The following is a 16,298-nucleotide window of genomic DNA, read 5'->3' on the forward strand; positions in this document are numbered from 1 at the left end:
ACTTTGAGTTCTTACCTCCACGCCCCAAATCGCGAGGCTTTCTTTGACTCTTATTTTGTTCCTTCTATTTTCTTGGATATTGCTCCAAGAACGACCGGAGGCGGCAGTCTGAGCAATGACAAGCAAACATAAAACAAACGCAAACAAGAAACAAGATCCTGGACGGAAGCTAGCGCTCCGCATACCAGAAAGCGAAAAGATAAAAAAGCACTATAGACGCGAGAAATACGCGTCTCCAAGCAGAGAGCGGTGCTGCAGAAGCAGCAGAAGCAGCCACCCGGGATGGCGGAGACTCGTATGGAGGGAAAAAAAAAAGAAAAGGAAAGAAAACCTCCCCTCCGTTTTTGCCTGTCCTCCCCATTTTTCCCCAGCCATCCTCATTTTTCGAACTCTCTGCTCCGCCTTCTTTAAATCGATTGCTTTCGCTCTCTCTCGCATCTAGAGCTCCGTCGCTAGCAGATTCTTTCCCCGTCTCCCTTCCCCTCTCTAGCGAGCCTCCTCCTCTTCCCCACCTCCTCCCCGACGCTGCTTTTCGGCCGTCCTTACTGATTCCACCTCCTTCCTCCCCAGTCCGTTCCCTACCGGAGACTTCTTCCCTCCCCTCATCTCCGAAATGCTCGCTTCGATGTCCTCCCCGCTAGGCGCATCGTCGCAGACGCCGACGCCCGCCCGCCTTTAACGGTAACGACGCCATTTTGAAGACTGCGCCGCCTCGTCGTATTCGCTGTTGCATCCTCCTTCACAGCCGCTTGTGCCATTTTCTCTCTTTTTTTTTAGTTTTTTAAGGCCACCTTCATAAGCCGTGATTATCGTGGAAAGCTATATTGCAAATGATCGACTCTGATAATATCGGCACAAAGCATGTTCTGGGGGTTAAACCGTAACACTCGCCTTGGTCGGCTCGTGGCTCCATCATTTGGATGCCGAGCTCAAGGTCGCAGGTTCGAATCTCTGCACCGGGAGGTGAAGTGCAAGAAACGACGCTGGCCTCTGGAACCCGAGTGCACCTTTAAGAGCCCTATAGTGGTGGGATTCAATGCAAAGCCTTTCACCTTAGCGTCTTAACAGCGCCTGCGCAGCTTCTGTATATTTTAAACACTGCACATACGCCAGTCAACCGCTCGTGATGCTTCAAGCGGCTCGCCAATGATTTCCTATGCAATATTCGTGCACTCGATACCCTATGGAGCAGTACGGTTTTACGGGTGGAGGAAGACAGCAGAGAAGGTTTAGGCCTGCAGAATGGAGAATGTTTTGTTTATGATGGAGCTTCAAGAAGTGATGGACACTCTATCACATAAGCACGCAGTTTGGGAAAATACATCATTATCATTAGCTGCATGGAATATTATAACTGCAGGGCGAAGACCTCTCCCATATTCCTCCAATTAATTCGTCCTGTGCTAGCTGCATCCACTTTACCCCTGCGAACTTAATCTCATCCACCCACGTAATTTTCTGAAGCCCGCTGCTACACTTTCCTTCCTTAGGAATCCAATTGGTTACTCTTAACGACCATCAATTATCCTCTCTTTGTACTACACGCCTTGCCATGCCCATTTCTTTTCGGTTACGAGTAAAATGTTATTAACTTGAGTTATTTCGCTTACCCCCTCTGCACGCTTCCTATCTCTTAATGTTACACCTTGAGAAATTGGGTATTGGGATTATACAGTTTAACTAAAGATCACAGGGCTGTCGATTTTACGCTTAATACGAACATCTGTATCTTCGAGAGCAATCCAATGTTCTTACATAAAGAAGAATGTTATATCGTGTTTCGTCGTATTTCATTGTTTTGCAATTTTTCTAACTTTTTTATGGAGTAGGGTGCAGATTGCAGGGTTCAGCTGCTTTAAATGTACCTGTAATTCTGCATCTTTCTCATAGCAGCAACTTAGGGTGAAGTTTGTTTCCTCCAATATTATCACATTTTATGACTTAATGCTTTGGTGTTGCAGGCAACAGGTTGGTTTCGGTACGTATGGCAAACTTCAATGCAACGTTTGCCTGTTTTTGTTTCTTTTATTGCGAAGAGGAAATATTTATTTCTATATAAATAAAAAAGTTCAATTTAAACATCCACAAGCCTAAAAAATCGGCGCATTTTTTTTTTTTTTTTGTTCTCAGGAGAAAAGATGACTGGACCTTTAGCTCCTTTTCCATTGACTGCGACATCACCAGAGCATGAAGAGGGTATCTTATTTATCGTGGCTATAGGCATTCTGCTCGGACGATGTTTTTTTAAGTATCAGTTACTCTCTCGACATGCATTTCTATACAGACGGTAACCGCTGTTGAAACGTGTGTCAAGCCCGCTTGCATAATAGATTGTTTGACATCTGAAGGGAGAAAAAGTATTTAAGAAATGAGTTAGCATTGGTCTGTTTAAAGATGGGACGAAGTCCAATTAGCTACGGGCTATTGTTTGACCCCTTGCACATAAACTCACTCAGGCATACCTCCTCCTCAGGCATTGCAGCAAAAAAAGAAGTGCATTCATAGCTTCTGCAACGCATTCCTTAGTCCCGTAAGCCTCTCCTCGTATTCTCCAGTGTTGGGAGAGAAGCCTCTGTTGACCCCTCGCACACCTTTACGCTTCCTCCCCAATTCACCTTAAGTCCAACCCTTTTTTCCGCTTCCGCCGCGAACATTGCTCTCGCTCCACGGATCCAGTAATACATCATATCAATTTTCCGAAAGGCCCCCGGTCGTATTGATCCGTTCCTTCGGCGTTCCTGCAAGAACAAAATGATAAAATAGTGTAGCGACCACTGCAGGAGGTGTGGGGAGACAGAGGTAGAGGGGAGAGGGGGAACGGGATCCGCAGGGGCAAAAATAAAGGCCGGTACTAAGACGGCAAAGCCGAAGGCAAGCTACTGCAGAGAGCGAGTAAGAGGAAAGATGGAGATGACAACGAAACACGAAAACCGAAGGGAGGAGATGGGAGTGGATCCGAGAAACAAGAGAGCAGGACGAGGGGAGAGATGGGAAGAGAGGGGAGAGACAGGATGAACAGGAAGAGCAAGGGACGCGAACTGCGTGCGCAAGAGATATACGTGGATATATCCAACTAGACGACGCCCGGCGGCGCGTGGAAGGATCTATCCATACGCGTTTATATATCTCTTCGAGAGCGCGCCCGGCGAGCGTCAGCAAAAACGGGACGAGTATATATACGGACGGAGAAAAAAGGGGAGTGAGAGACTCGGAAAGCAGGCAAACAAGCTAACCGAGAACGAGAGAAAGAGAGAGATGAAAGAGGGAGAAAAAATTCGCCGCCATGTTCTTTCCGTTCAGTTGCTGCTCTTTTTTGTTTCGTCCCCTTCCGTTCCGTCCTTACTTATTTCCGTACGATGCGATGCTATAGCTATATGGGAGACCCCGAAGCCTCCTGGTGGAGTAAACACGTAGCTATATGTAAGAACTCTCGTTTCGCGCGCGTTTCATTCGCGCTCCTTCAAGCCCTTTTTTTTTTCTTCTCTCGGTTTTCTCCTGTTCCTCATTGCTTCCCCCCTTTCCCAGCTTCCCTATTCCTTCCCCCTTTCGACGGTGGGTGTTTTATTTGTATTTCGCTTTTACCGCACGCTCGCCCGGATACGTCTATGCAATCTATAGCCGCGCCAGAAAGAGCCGACTGAGACAGGCCGGGCAGTGGACGAATCTGAAAAACAAAAGAAAAAAGAAAAGCGGCTGGGAAAGGTTGCAAAAGGGGATGCGCGGGAAAGGTAGAGGGAGCTTAGATAACAAGATGCGCAAAGCTAAAGAGAAAGTTGCAGCCAGAGAAAGCAAATAGAAAGAAAGGTAGCGGGAAAAAGAAACAAAAAGATAAAGAAAGGGTGAACTAGACGGAAGCCGCCGGGGCGCAGATGGGGTAGATCGGCCATTTTTGTTCATTTCCGCGCGCCGCCCCGACCCTCCAGTAGTCGGCGCGCGCGCGCCTGGGCATAAGGGTTCCCGCCTTTATTGGCCACCCCCGTTTTTGAGCGTTCTTTATGGTTAGGAGCCGGCGCGGCAGCAGTGCAGCCCGTTGTGTACTCTTTCCATTCCCTCTTTCCCGCTCTTTCTTTGATAGACTCTGCAACTCCCTTTTCTTTCCTCCCTTGCCATGGGTCATGGACCCACAGATTTAGGCGTGTTTTTATTTACAGTTTATGAATAAAAATACAAAGCATAGAGATAGACGGGGGCTGAGAGGGTGGGTGCACATGTGAAGGTAGGGTTGAAGAAAAGGGGAGGGGGACTACGGAGCATCCGGGAAGTGGAGGAAAGAGTAAAGAAGCGACCCCTTGCTTTCAGGCGTCCCTGTCAGGGGGTGCCGCTCACCGATTTAAGCGGACGACAGCAGAGACTGGTTGACCGGGGAGTCAACGGAAATGCCCTCGAATCTCAAAAAAGAAAGGAAAAAGTCCGCACGAAAGACAGCATTGCACGGAAGAACTGGGGACCCTTCCAAATAGATGGGGAAGTATATATACTACTGCAAAGAAAGGACGTGTTTAGGGCCCCCCAAAAGGGGGACGTATCTACAAAACAATCAAAACAAGATACGGAGACTCACAAGCGTGCAAATAATTGAACTGACGGGTCAAAAGAGTTTATTGACGTAAAGAAACATCAGACAGATGTTAGGGTTGCATACTAAACGCCGACAAAATCTACAGATAGCGAGGATGAAGGAAACTAAAGGGAAAAGAGAACAGCAGAAAAAAAAAAAACATAGAGCGGAGAAAGCACGCTCCATAGCCCATCAAGTGTAGCGATTAGCTGAAAAAAAAAATAATAGAAAAGCCGAAACGGAAGTGCACGAGGAAAGGGTATGCCTTTCAGTACCCGTGAAAGACGATTGCTTCTGGCAGCGGCCAGTACCGTTTAGCCGCTACTCTGCTTTTCACTGGGACGCGCGGAGCGTTCCTGGATGTTGGCTGCGTGCTCGACTTTGTGGCTTCTCGTGCTACACAGTCGCCGCCATGAGCCACCTTGGTATCGCTGGTGGAGCAATAAATACGGCCATGTTACCGCTCGACGCCACTTCCGCCCGGGCCTACGTACTCATGTATAGCCATTTCCTTAGTTTTTAATTTTTTCGTTGTTATTCAGCGTAAAGGTGGTTTCCGCCAGATTTCAGTGGAAACGTCGCGAGTAGTGAAAACACTCGGACTAAATAAAAACAAAAAAGAAAGGAAAATAAACAAACAGTTGACGGCCAGGGGGCAGATAATTGAGATTGAACTTGGAGCCCCGTGACTGTTATTCATTATTAATATAAATAATATAACAATAAGTGTGTCAGCAAGACTTCCCTTGCTCTTTCAAGCAAAGAGGTGTCTTTTTTAAGTGATTTTTTGTGCAGCAGGTTAACCCAGGGGTTGTTTCACGTGACTGTTTCGTTTTCTTCATGTTTGGTTTTTCTGGGCCTTGGAGTAAAGGGCTTAGGCATAGTTGTGAGTCAGCGCTTGTACTGTGGCTTTCTTTTATCTTGTCCTGTGTCTTCGTGTTCGCGCTGTTTATATTAATAATGCATAAGTACCAACTCACCCAACAAAGTATCTTGGTAAGCATGACTGTTATGTTGCATTATCCATCGCACTAGTGCACCTCTTTTTTGGTGCGTAAAAATAACTCTTCATCTCCTCAATTCGCGCATAAATTAACTAATCTGACCTCTACGTTGCATAATAGGATATTCAAATTGCTGTATAAATATAGAAAAAGTTTAAAGAATTATCCAAAAGCCTTTTCGTTTTGAACTAGACAAAATTTGTAACAAATCGTCAAGCTTGGAAGCTGGAAAGCTACCGCAAACTGATGCCAGGGGGAGCTACGGAGCAGCAGAGTGAAGACTCGTTGGTGCATGATACGCAGAAACAGCGGCGTAGCGAAGAAAGCGCCGAGAGAGGACACAACACAGGCGCACACTACCAACTGTGAATGCGCACACGAAGACCCAGACTTCCTCTTTACATTTTGCTCTGTACTAAATCGATTTTGAGTGTTTCTTTAAATGTCTGCTCTATTTACGTGGCCTAGTATCAACGGGGTTTGCGCGACTGATCTAAGTCACGTGCTTGGGTGTGAATGAGGAAGCATGGGTCTTTGTGTTCGCATTAACAGTTGATGCGCCTGTATTGCATTCTCTCTTAATCTTGTTTTCGCTGTGCCGCTGTTCCTGGCTACCGAACCGCCTTATAGCCAACGTTTGATCCTTCATTATCTACAAATCGCGAACTACCCACTGTTGCACACATAATGCATGGAGACGCTGAGGTGGTAGCCCTCGAAGCTTCAGTTTATGTCAGCGAAACAACTTTGCACCCCATACCCAACAAAAACCATATAACTCTTATCTATAGCCAGAGCAATATCCGTATTAAGGACTACAAATTCCAGTCTTTAATTCATAACCTCCCTCGTACTTTGAATATTTTTAAAAACACTGCTGGCTTTACCAAAAAAGATCTACTGAGCTATTTTGTTAAATTATGAAATGAATATATGTCGCTTTGATTTGTTTATCTATACATTATTTTCGTATGTATTGTGTTATCTTTGTGCAGATGGCTGTACGGTTCTCTTATTTACTTGATTTGCATTAATATAGCAATTTTCTATTTTCACTTATTTAGCTTACAGCTCTGTTAATTTTGTATGAAAGTTTTTTTTTATATACGTGAGTCTTTCTGATGTTTCTTTTCTGTTGTATATTGCGAGTTTTCATTGTTTGTATTATTTCATTGTTACATTTTTGTTCACACGCTTGCTGTGTACAGCCATGCCTTGCAACGGTTTCCTGGATTTAGTCAAGCTGCTCTAGCAGCTTTTATCCAAGAAACCTTCCAGCAAAATTGCAAAATAAACAAACTGAACTGAATTAACCTGCTTGAGGAAAAAAAAGAAAACGACACGCTGCTTTTGTTACAGCAAAACCAGCCGATGCTGTCAGCAGAGGTAAGAACATTAACCCTGAACGAGTCAGTGGTAGTTGTCTTCAACATTAAAACTGTTCGCGAAATGAAGCTAGTGACAAAGACGACAGCGGGCAGTCTTGTCGGAGCACCACTGCTGTAAAGTGCGCCGTGATTTTTTGGCTGCGATCTTGCAGTACGGAAATCCGTCTATAGCAAGCTTATTACACCCTTATAGTAAGCAAGCTTGCTCATTTGAATTTCCGAATGCAATTCAACTACAAGGCTGGTTGTACACAATGCGTGTGCCATAAACATTTTACGCCTATTGGTGAGAAAAATGTCATGTTTTCTCGTCATCGTAGACAGCAAGAAATTGCTTTCAACAATCCACATCGCAAGAAACTCCAAATGACTTAAAATATAACTAGATGACTTTTTTTTTTTTTTGCGGTTAAACGAGAAAAAAAAAACGCATTTTTTTTTATTTATGCGCGCCCTCTCACAGTTCGTCGTGAAAACGAGTTTTATTATAAATTATTTTGATAGCATTGGATAAGAGAAACATTTTCAGCTTTGAACTTGTCGTTTTCAGCACAGAAAACGAAAACAATGCGAGTTCCGTGCCTAGTTTCGTTATCAGCTCGTTGAGCGTTTCGTTTCTTTTCTGGAGGTTCCAACATTACTTTTTAAGTTTCCTTTACTTTTGATCAGTCTGTTTCGTTTTAACCTTTTTTATTTTTATATTCTGAGGTTTTATTTTTATTTTTATTGGCTTTTTATTTATTATTTTTTTACATTATTGCCGCTGTTCTCCTTTCCCACAGCACCCTCCGGCGTTCGTATGCTAGACAAGAATTGCGTACTCGTTCTCAGGAAGTCGGCGTAGTCTATATAGTGACTTGCTCGCTCGGTTGGGGAACGGAAAGACAGTGGGCCGACTACTGGCGAGGATGCGATTCACTTATTGATCTTACTTTCTTCTTATCGCTGTTATCTGCACTGCCCGCCTCGTGGTCACACATCCTGTCCAGGCCACCCATGACCCAAGAAATTATTTAGCTTTAAAACTGATTGATCGGGCCCGGACGTAAGACCATGTGCTGCTTGAAAATAGGGCATGGTTAACTTTTATGTGAATGAACAAAATTCAGTTGTACTGCTAAATAGAGAGCTTCACGCCCTACTTCGACAAGTCTGGAACATTCTCGCATAAGCAGCATTATCAGCGGGTAAGGACGCTAGCGCTCATTATAACTCCCATGCGAATAAAACTTCCTTTCCACATAAAAACAAAAAAAAAAACATTAAATGCAATAAATAACCCAGAATGTTCCCGAGCAGAACTTTCCGCACTTTCGACCGGAATTAATTTGCTGCAGAAAATGCATGCTTTGAAAGCTGGAGAGCAGAGGGGAGAGGAGGATGGAGTCGGCAACTGGAAACGAAGTTAGCCAGGAGCGAGTCTCTTGTTAAAACACGCCAGGCCCCCGCGTTCTTCATGCGCGAAACGAGTGATTATACTCAGAGACGAGGAAAATTGCCATCAACTCGATATAAACAAGGAAGCCGAGAGAAAAACTCGAAAACATAAAGTAAAAGGAGGACCACGCATTCCGCGGCAAACTTTTTTTGGAGAGTGCGTGCAAGCGCCGCATACAAAGTTCGGAAACTCAGACTGCCATCACCCGCGGCTATGAATATGCATATTTGATGTTGCTCCGCGCGCTCGCAGCCTCTGCTGACTCTCCGGAAAATCCACGACAAGGTAAACACGGTCGCATATGGCCCCGAAAAACGAGTTGTGTGCAGTGCACAATCTCGACACGGGGGAAGTCTAAAGGTGGGTTTGAGCAAGGTGCGAATAACGATCTTTCAAGTAGAATTACTGTTTCTCTGTGTTTTTCTTGTGAAACAAAGCTACTTTATGTGAAATTTGTTTACAAGGCTACTACTCCTTCTATGCTCCCTTTGTCCATAAATAAGACAACTGTCTCGACAAGAAACTCCAGCAATCTCACCACGAGGGCGTGCGTTTAAGAACAAGAGCTCTATTACGCCTGGTTTCGCGAAGGTCATAGGGTCGGACAATTTGACCTTGAAGCTAGCAACTTTCAGTTTCGCTTAAAGTTAAGTAATCCCTTAGCATATGGCTGACGAATTACCCCGACGACCTTCAACTTTGACATTGGCGTTGACTTTGACCTTGAACCTGGTATGACCCTCTGAGGTTGTATGCCTTGTTCGTCATCGGTCATGTGAACATGTGCGTAGCTTTAATGGAACCATAGACAGAGGCGAAGCCATCGTTCGCCTTTACCGAGATATCCTTTTGGCGTGAAAAAAAAAAAAAAAAAGATGGTTAGAATCGAGCAAACGCGGTAGTTTCGCCATAGCTGAGAGCCCGGCGGGACCGTCGGCGATTACATACACAGCTCTCGATCTGTACCTAGGGTTAAGAAGAGCTAAACCTCCGTGCTCTTTAATGAGACATTATAGGGGTCCCGTTTCGCGAAAAAGCCAATGGTGTCCTGAAATCCCCGCACTGGTTGACATGGTTGTGGCTTCGCGCCAACAGGAACGTCTGGTACATCTAGTATGCCTAGTATATACTCCATGGTACTACCTAAGACTAACTGCTAAGTACCAAACTAGTTAATATGGTATCAGTTGGTAACAATCGGTACAATTTACCGAGCAATGCCACTCATTAACAGACTGGTACAAGGTGGTAGATCATTTTCGCACTGATATCATTTCGTGCCACTCATTATCACACTAGTACCAAGTGCTTCCTTGAGGGTATCAAATCGTACCAGCTATTTTTATAATGGCGTGGTACGACCTTTTGCCACACAGGTACCAAGTGGTATCACACATTTCCACGCTGGTAGCAAGTTTTACCACACTTTAGCGCACTGGTTGCCATGGTATGGCATAGCACTGTTAGGGGTACCTAAGCGTCTTCTTGAATATTTTATTTTTCAGTCCAGCTTTCTTGCTCAATGCTTTTATTTTTGAGCAATCGTACAACATTATAAAGTCTTTCGCTTTTATGAGCAATTGATTGCAATACTCTAGTCTTTCTATGGTTAGCCAAATCTTTATTTTAAAGTTTTTTTCAGCGCTAGCCCCGAGTGTTTAAGACTGCCATGAAAAACCAATGGGCCGCGTCTTCAAAAATAAACAGCTAACTACGACCGTTTGATTTCGGATTTTAGCCTAAAGCTGAATCACCGCAATGAAAATCTGCGCGAGTTGCTGCAGACTCCGGCAGAAAGCTTTGCAAGAGTATTGCATACAAAGATATTTAGAAGTAGCGCGCTCAACACCTTGTATGTTTTATGTTTATGTCTGTGATCTTGCTGATGAAGCTGATAAAACTTTATTGTGAAGAAGTGTGGAGGAATAGAGGGAAGCCAGCTATAGCGTGCCGCCGGCCATGTAGACTTTTGGCGACGCCGACCCATTCGACGGCCTTGAACTGAATGTCAGGGTCATAGCTGAACCTTAGCTTATCCCAAGCTTCTATAGAGGGATCAGGCAAGAGTTTTGAGGAAGGCTTATGCGCTTTGCACGTTCAGATCATATGATCGAAGTTGTCTTTCTCCCCGCAAAAGCGGCAGGAGAAATTCATATCCTTATTTATGAATTTTGATATGTAGTTTGAATTGGGGAGGGTACAAAATCAGTTTGTATGAGCAAACGACTTGCATTCATTACAGCCAGTGCGATCCGGTACAACGCAGTAGTTCGGGAAATTAAGCTGATGGAGAAAAAAATCGATTTTTTGTCGAATTGGTGCAAGGTTTTTTCGTGAAATCGACGCGGCACGAAAGACAGTCACACAATTTGATACGCTAAGTCAACGTTACGGAAGCCCGCGCCTTTACACGTCGTAAGGGTCGACGCTATATTGAAGTGGCAGCACTCTTTGAAAGCAGGCCGTACGTTGCTTCGGTTTGCTGCTCTAAACTCGTTCACCCATCATCGCTGGCAGTGCAGAAGCTGTTTTTCTGTTTTACGGATGCGCTGGGCTGCCTTCATGAGTTTCACGTTCGAATGGGCAAAAGGAGAGCGTTTATGCTTCAAAGGCGTGAAAATAATGAAAGAGCGCAAGGAAGCGATGGGAAAGTTTTTTGTAGTAGCAAGAAAATGTTTTCTCTCTCTTTCGCCCTGCGCTGATTGCACTGACGCTATATTACTAACACCATCTGACGGCACGTAATATTAACAAACGGTAGAAGCAACGTGGAATTTTTTGTGGTGAAAAGAACGTTTTTTCTCTTTCCTCCACTAGCGCTGATCGCACTGACCCTATGTTACTGACACCATCTGACGACAAGTGATTTTGACAAACGGTAATGCTGCAGCTGACCTAATAAATTAACATGCAACAAGTCTTGAAACCGAAGGTTCAGATGATGCTTCCAGAAACTAATGTGTAATGCCTCTACTCCCGCGAACTCATTCGGCTACTTTAAACACGTTTCTGACTCTTCGGTTATACCTTTCATGTCACTTGAACTACGCTTTGTACGAAGAGAGAGTGCATTCGTCCAAGGCTTTATACATAGTAACCGGAAATATACCCACCCTGAAATTATGAGACCATGATATGCAGAACCACGAGTCTAAGGTCCGGGCCCACTCGCAAGACTACAAACTCACCCAAGTTTCAGCCTGAGGAAGTTACGCGCGACTCTGATGCTTGCGGAGATAGCCGCATCACCATTACATTTACACTTGCCCCTTACCAGCAAGAGAAAAGGAGAAGGGAAAAGGGGCTACTCCCATCTGATATGTCCCCCATGGGAGCTTAAACTTGGAGGTTACTGGCGCTATCAGGTGATAGCAACACATACAGCAGTGACTGTGACCCGGGTTGTTACAATGCCGGTGTAGGCCGAGGTCACGTGAGGGCTACGCTGTCAATCGCGAAAATAAGAAGCGGCAGTCCGCAGGTATAGCGCGCAAAACGCCAAAAGCGGCGATGGAAGCGTAAGGGATTGGTTTTGAGAGAGTGTAAAATGTATTAACTCCCTAATTTATAGGAAAGGGAGGATGGAGGAAGTTAAAGAAGGAAGGGTTTCCCCGTGTGTTTCTTTCAAGTTTGCTGAGATTGCACATAACACGGCCGCCTTTTGCGTTCAGCCTCCATCGTAACGAGACCCGCACGTCCTGTGCTGAGCCCGTGTCCTGGCGTTCAGCAGCCGATGTCATGGCGGAGATTCTTCAAGCCAGGAAAAAGATGGAAACTTTGCGTTATGCCTAAGCTCAAATGAGAGGATGGGCTAAGGTAAGAGTTCATTCAGCAGCCAAAAGCCCTGTCCAATAGCAGTGCAAGGCAACCGCCATCAACGAGCCGTTTCACTAGTGCTATGCTTTCCTCTCAATTATATTCACACTAACCTCGACGACAAGGTAGCCTTTAAATTTTTAGGTGCATGCTCTGTAGTCCATACTTGCTACATTTGCTTACGTAAGTTACCAACTCAACGAGCACACGAGAATGTTGTTGCGGACTAGTTGGTCCAACATTCTTAAAATGGAACAGCGCAGACACAAGGGAAAAAAATAGCAACGAACAACACAGGCGCTGAGTTACAACTAAAGGTTGTTCGAAATAAGCACACACATTAAGTAGTCTTGAGGTAAGCTTTAAGCTGAGTCAAAGTCAGGATCACCTCTCTTTGCCCTTTGCTTGCAATGTCTCCTTTTAGCTACCACGTATACTTCCCTGCCGGTGTCTTGGAAACCATGCGGCGTAAAAACAACAAGTCTTTATGAAATTTTGGTTGCGAACGTGTTAGCATGCAAGAGCGATGACTGCAGGCTTAAATGCACAGTGCGCAGAATTCCACCAAGGTCATGGATGTACTTAATTACGCTTTAGCAAGAACTGGCGCGCACAATACAAGAAAAATCTGACATATAACAGTCTCTTCTTTTTATGCAATCCACAAGTCGGCGTTTAAAGCAATTCGCGAAAAGTTGCCACTGCTCTTTTTGTTCTGGGTTTGCGGTTAAACACTCGCGAAACAGCGACTTCAACAGTTCGCGCATGCGCAGAGCTACTATTCCGCCATCGCCACGCGCTCCGCCTGCTACGTTCACTATAAAACGCAAGCAAATCCTGGAAGAGTAGAAAAAAAAAAAGAGAAACCGTACGTAGAGCGAGAGAGGAAGGGCATGTTTGTAGTGATGACGCTGGTGTAACGGTCGGGGTTAGGAGGGTGGAGGAAAAATACATTTAATAAGGAAACTCTCCTTCGAAACCAGACATTTTAATTTCATCCTCGGTTAACCCGCGTAATGAACGCGGAATGTAACAGCGAACAGCAAGAGAGCAATCAGAGTAGAAGCAACTTTCCAAAAGCAGCAGCAGAAACAGTTCACTAGGCAGCAACTTGCTTACGCCTGCGCTACAAGTGAAAAAGGGGGACCACGAAAACAACAGCCGCGGCATCAGCCAGCAGCTCAAAGTGCGAAGAGAGAGAGAGAGAGAGAGAGAGAGGAGCGGTCGAAAGGGATGACGCACACCACCATCCCGTTTGGGGAGAAAGGGACGCGTACTGGGATGTAGGGAAGAGCAGCGAGTTAACGCTAGCGGCAATATCACGCAGCCGCTAGCAACCGGTACAAACAAGTACGTGCTGTCCGTTTTGGATATGCGCAAGGCGCCCCTTTCTGTCTCTCTCACTCTCCCTCCCTCTATTTCTATCAACTGCCGCTCTCACTCTTATTTTGGCTGCAACCATACTGGCTGGCACCATCTTTTATTTTATGCTCTCGCACGGCCGCAATATTGTTCGCTCCGCGAGCGGTAATTTAATTGCGCGCCAGCCTTTCCCTTTTTCCCTACGGTTTTCCGGAGTTCGTCCCAATTTTCCCATCTTCGCTTTCTTTTTTTTTTCTCGTCGAGAGATGGAGCGCTTGCACGTTGTTTGGACGCAGTACTTAATTTGGGAAGCCTGCCTTTCTGTAACCAAGTTTACATCGCTTCGCAGGAGCCGAGCGCATTTCTTGTTTCCGAAACCCGCGGTCCGCGGCCACGCCGGGAAAGTTTGTGCGTTCTTTTATTTAATCTAGAGCGCACGCTGTGTGCTGTGCGACGTTTCGATCTGTTTCCTTTTTGGTCGCCCAGTTTCCACCGGTGCATGTGCGCACTTTGTAAGTGTTTGGGAGCGCTAATTTGGAATGCAAAACTGAGTTTAGACCAGACACTGATCGGCCCAAATAAAAGTCACTAGGCGGTGTTCGCGACACCCAAACTAGACGTATATTTTTGTCTGGCTTGATTTATATAACTCTTCAAAGCGACTCAGGCAACAAGGAATGCAAGGTTATGAGGGGCATGGATTTCTTTAACACGTACTTACATCACCCAGTACCCTTGCTTTTCGCCTGGATCAAAAAGCGGCTGCTACGGTCGGGATTGAACCTGCTTCCTGGGATCAGCAATAGGGCGCCCTGATGAATGAGCCACATCGGTAGAGAAGCCGCAAGTCTTAACCCAAGTTCAAGGTACCTTAACAACCGCAAGCTACCATCAGCTGTACTCAGTTATAATAGCCAGCAAATGTTGAAATTAGCGACAGGCTACGCGTAGAATTCGGTAACGCATAACTTTACGCATCATTGGTTTTGTTTGAACAGGAAAGCCTAATCACGCTGAAAGAGGGAACTAATAGTTGTTTTTCACAGACAACTGTTCATTTAAATTAAGAAAATGGTCGAGAAAAATACTGTGTGAACATTCAAAGGTCCCTTAGTTTGATTTTAAAGGTCCCTTTTAAAGGTCCTTTTCTTTTAATTTAAAAAAAAATTAAAGATTTAAAGGTTCCTTACGTTGATTTGATTTCCCTTGAATTCACACCTCATACTCAGATATGCTATTTTACATTTGCGGGCACCGTTCTACAAGGTTTAAGTACAAGGCTTCTTCGCTCCCGCGCTGAGTCAGTCATGAGAAGTGAGTTCGCAATAAAAAAGGATTTTTATTTCGTATCTCTCCCCACTAAGATGTTGTCCCACTTCGTCGGAGCAAAACTGCGCTGCCGAATTTCCCCTGTAGCTGCCATTCCAGCCGAAAAGCTCCCACGCCACTGCATAATAACTATTATGCTTTGGCAAATATTTGCTGCAGCCATATGGGCCACCCACCGCGGTGGCTCAGTGGTCAAGACGCTCGGCTACCGAAACGAACGGAGTACCCGGGTTCTAATGCGGCCGTCGCCGTTGGGTTCGAACCCGCAACTATAAATAAATCATATGCAATCGGTCAAAATCAGCCCTCACAATTACTATCAATACCGCCTGAACGCAACCGAATGTATTATTTTTATTGTATATTTGGTATTCCCCGCTTCTGGCGTTAGCCGCCATGTCCGTGGCTTGAGTGCGCTGAAGCTCGAAATGTTTCCAAACGCAACGTAACTACGGTGCCTCGTCTACGTGACACGCGCCACAACACAAAACCAACAAAACCGTGAGAAAACAAAGCTATCATGGCGGTATTCTGATTGAAAACACCACAAGCAGCAGCCGTTGATGAGGGCATTTTCTTTTTAATTTCATTCTTTTACTCTTTGTAGTAAACTCAAATTAAAACATTCACTATCATACCAAGCAATAAAAGTCACAAGTCCAGAAGCAAAGCGCTGAGTGTATATAACTGGTGGAGAAAAACTTGTGTATAGAGTCGAAGCCTTTTCGATGGAGGCGCAAAGCAAGGCGCCCATGTGCTGTGCGATGTCAGTGCACGCTAAAGAACCCCAGGCTGTCGAAATTATTGGGATCCTTCCACTACGGGTCCGTAGATAGTCTGAGTCGCTTTGAGACGTTAAACCACACAGATTAACTACACTATCAAACCAATTGCTTTTTTATTGCACGAGAAATAAGAGGCACACCTTTGCGATAAAGACCAGCGCCGTGGTTTTGAAGGCGCTGTCACTGAACGTGGATATAACGAAAGACTCGGATACGACGAGGCTAGAAGGTAAAACAAAATGCTCGCATATAGGAAAAGCTTACGATATAACAAAACCTTGTATGTAACTTTCATCTAACTAAAATTTCGGGTATAGCCAACGACTTCCGAATTTTTCACATGGTGCTCCACCTTCTGAGCTTTGGCGGCTGTGTCCAAAGTGCATCAACGCAAACCGCATCGCATGAATTGAAATCATTGCCAATGGACTTGGTTTTCGTCTACTGACACTTCTTTCCTTTCCTTTCTTTCTAGTCCCACCCAGATAACACAGAAATGCGGTCCCGTACACACCGCTGCATACTGTGTACGTGGTCGTATACAACCTTTTGCTTGGATATAAAAGCCACTAGTTATCTGTATTGTTATCAAAGTTAACTTTACGATGTGGACACAGA

The sequence above is a fragment of the Amblyomma maculatum genome, chromosome 8 (genome assembly GCF_055883805.1).
Source record: "Amblyomma maculatum isolate TAMU_Amacu chromosome 8, ASM5588380v1, whole genome shotgun sequence".
NCBI lineage: Eukaryota > Metazoa > Arthropoda > Arachnida > Ixodida > Ixodidae > Amblyomma > Amblyomma maculatum.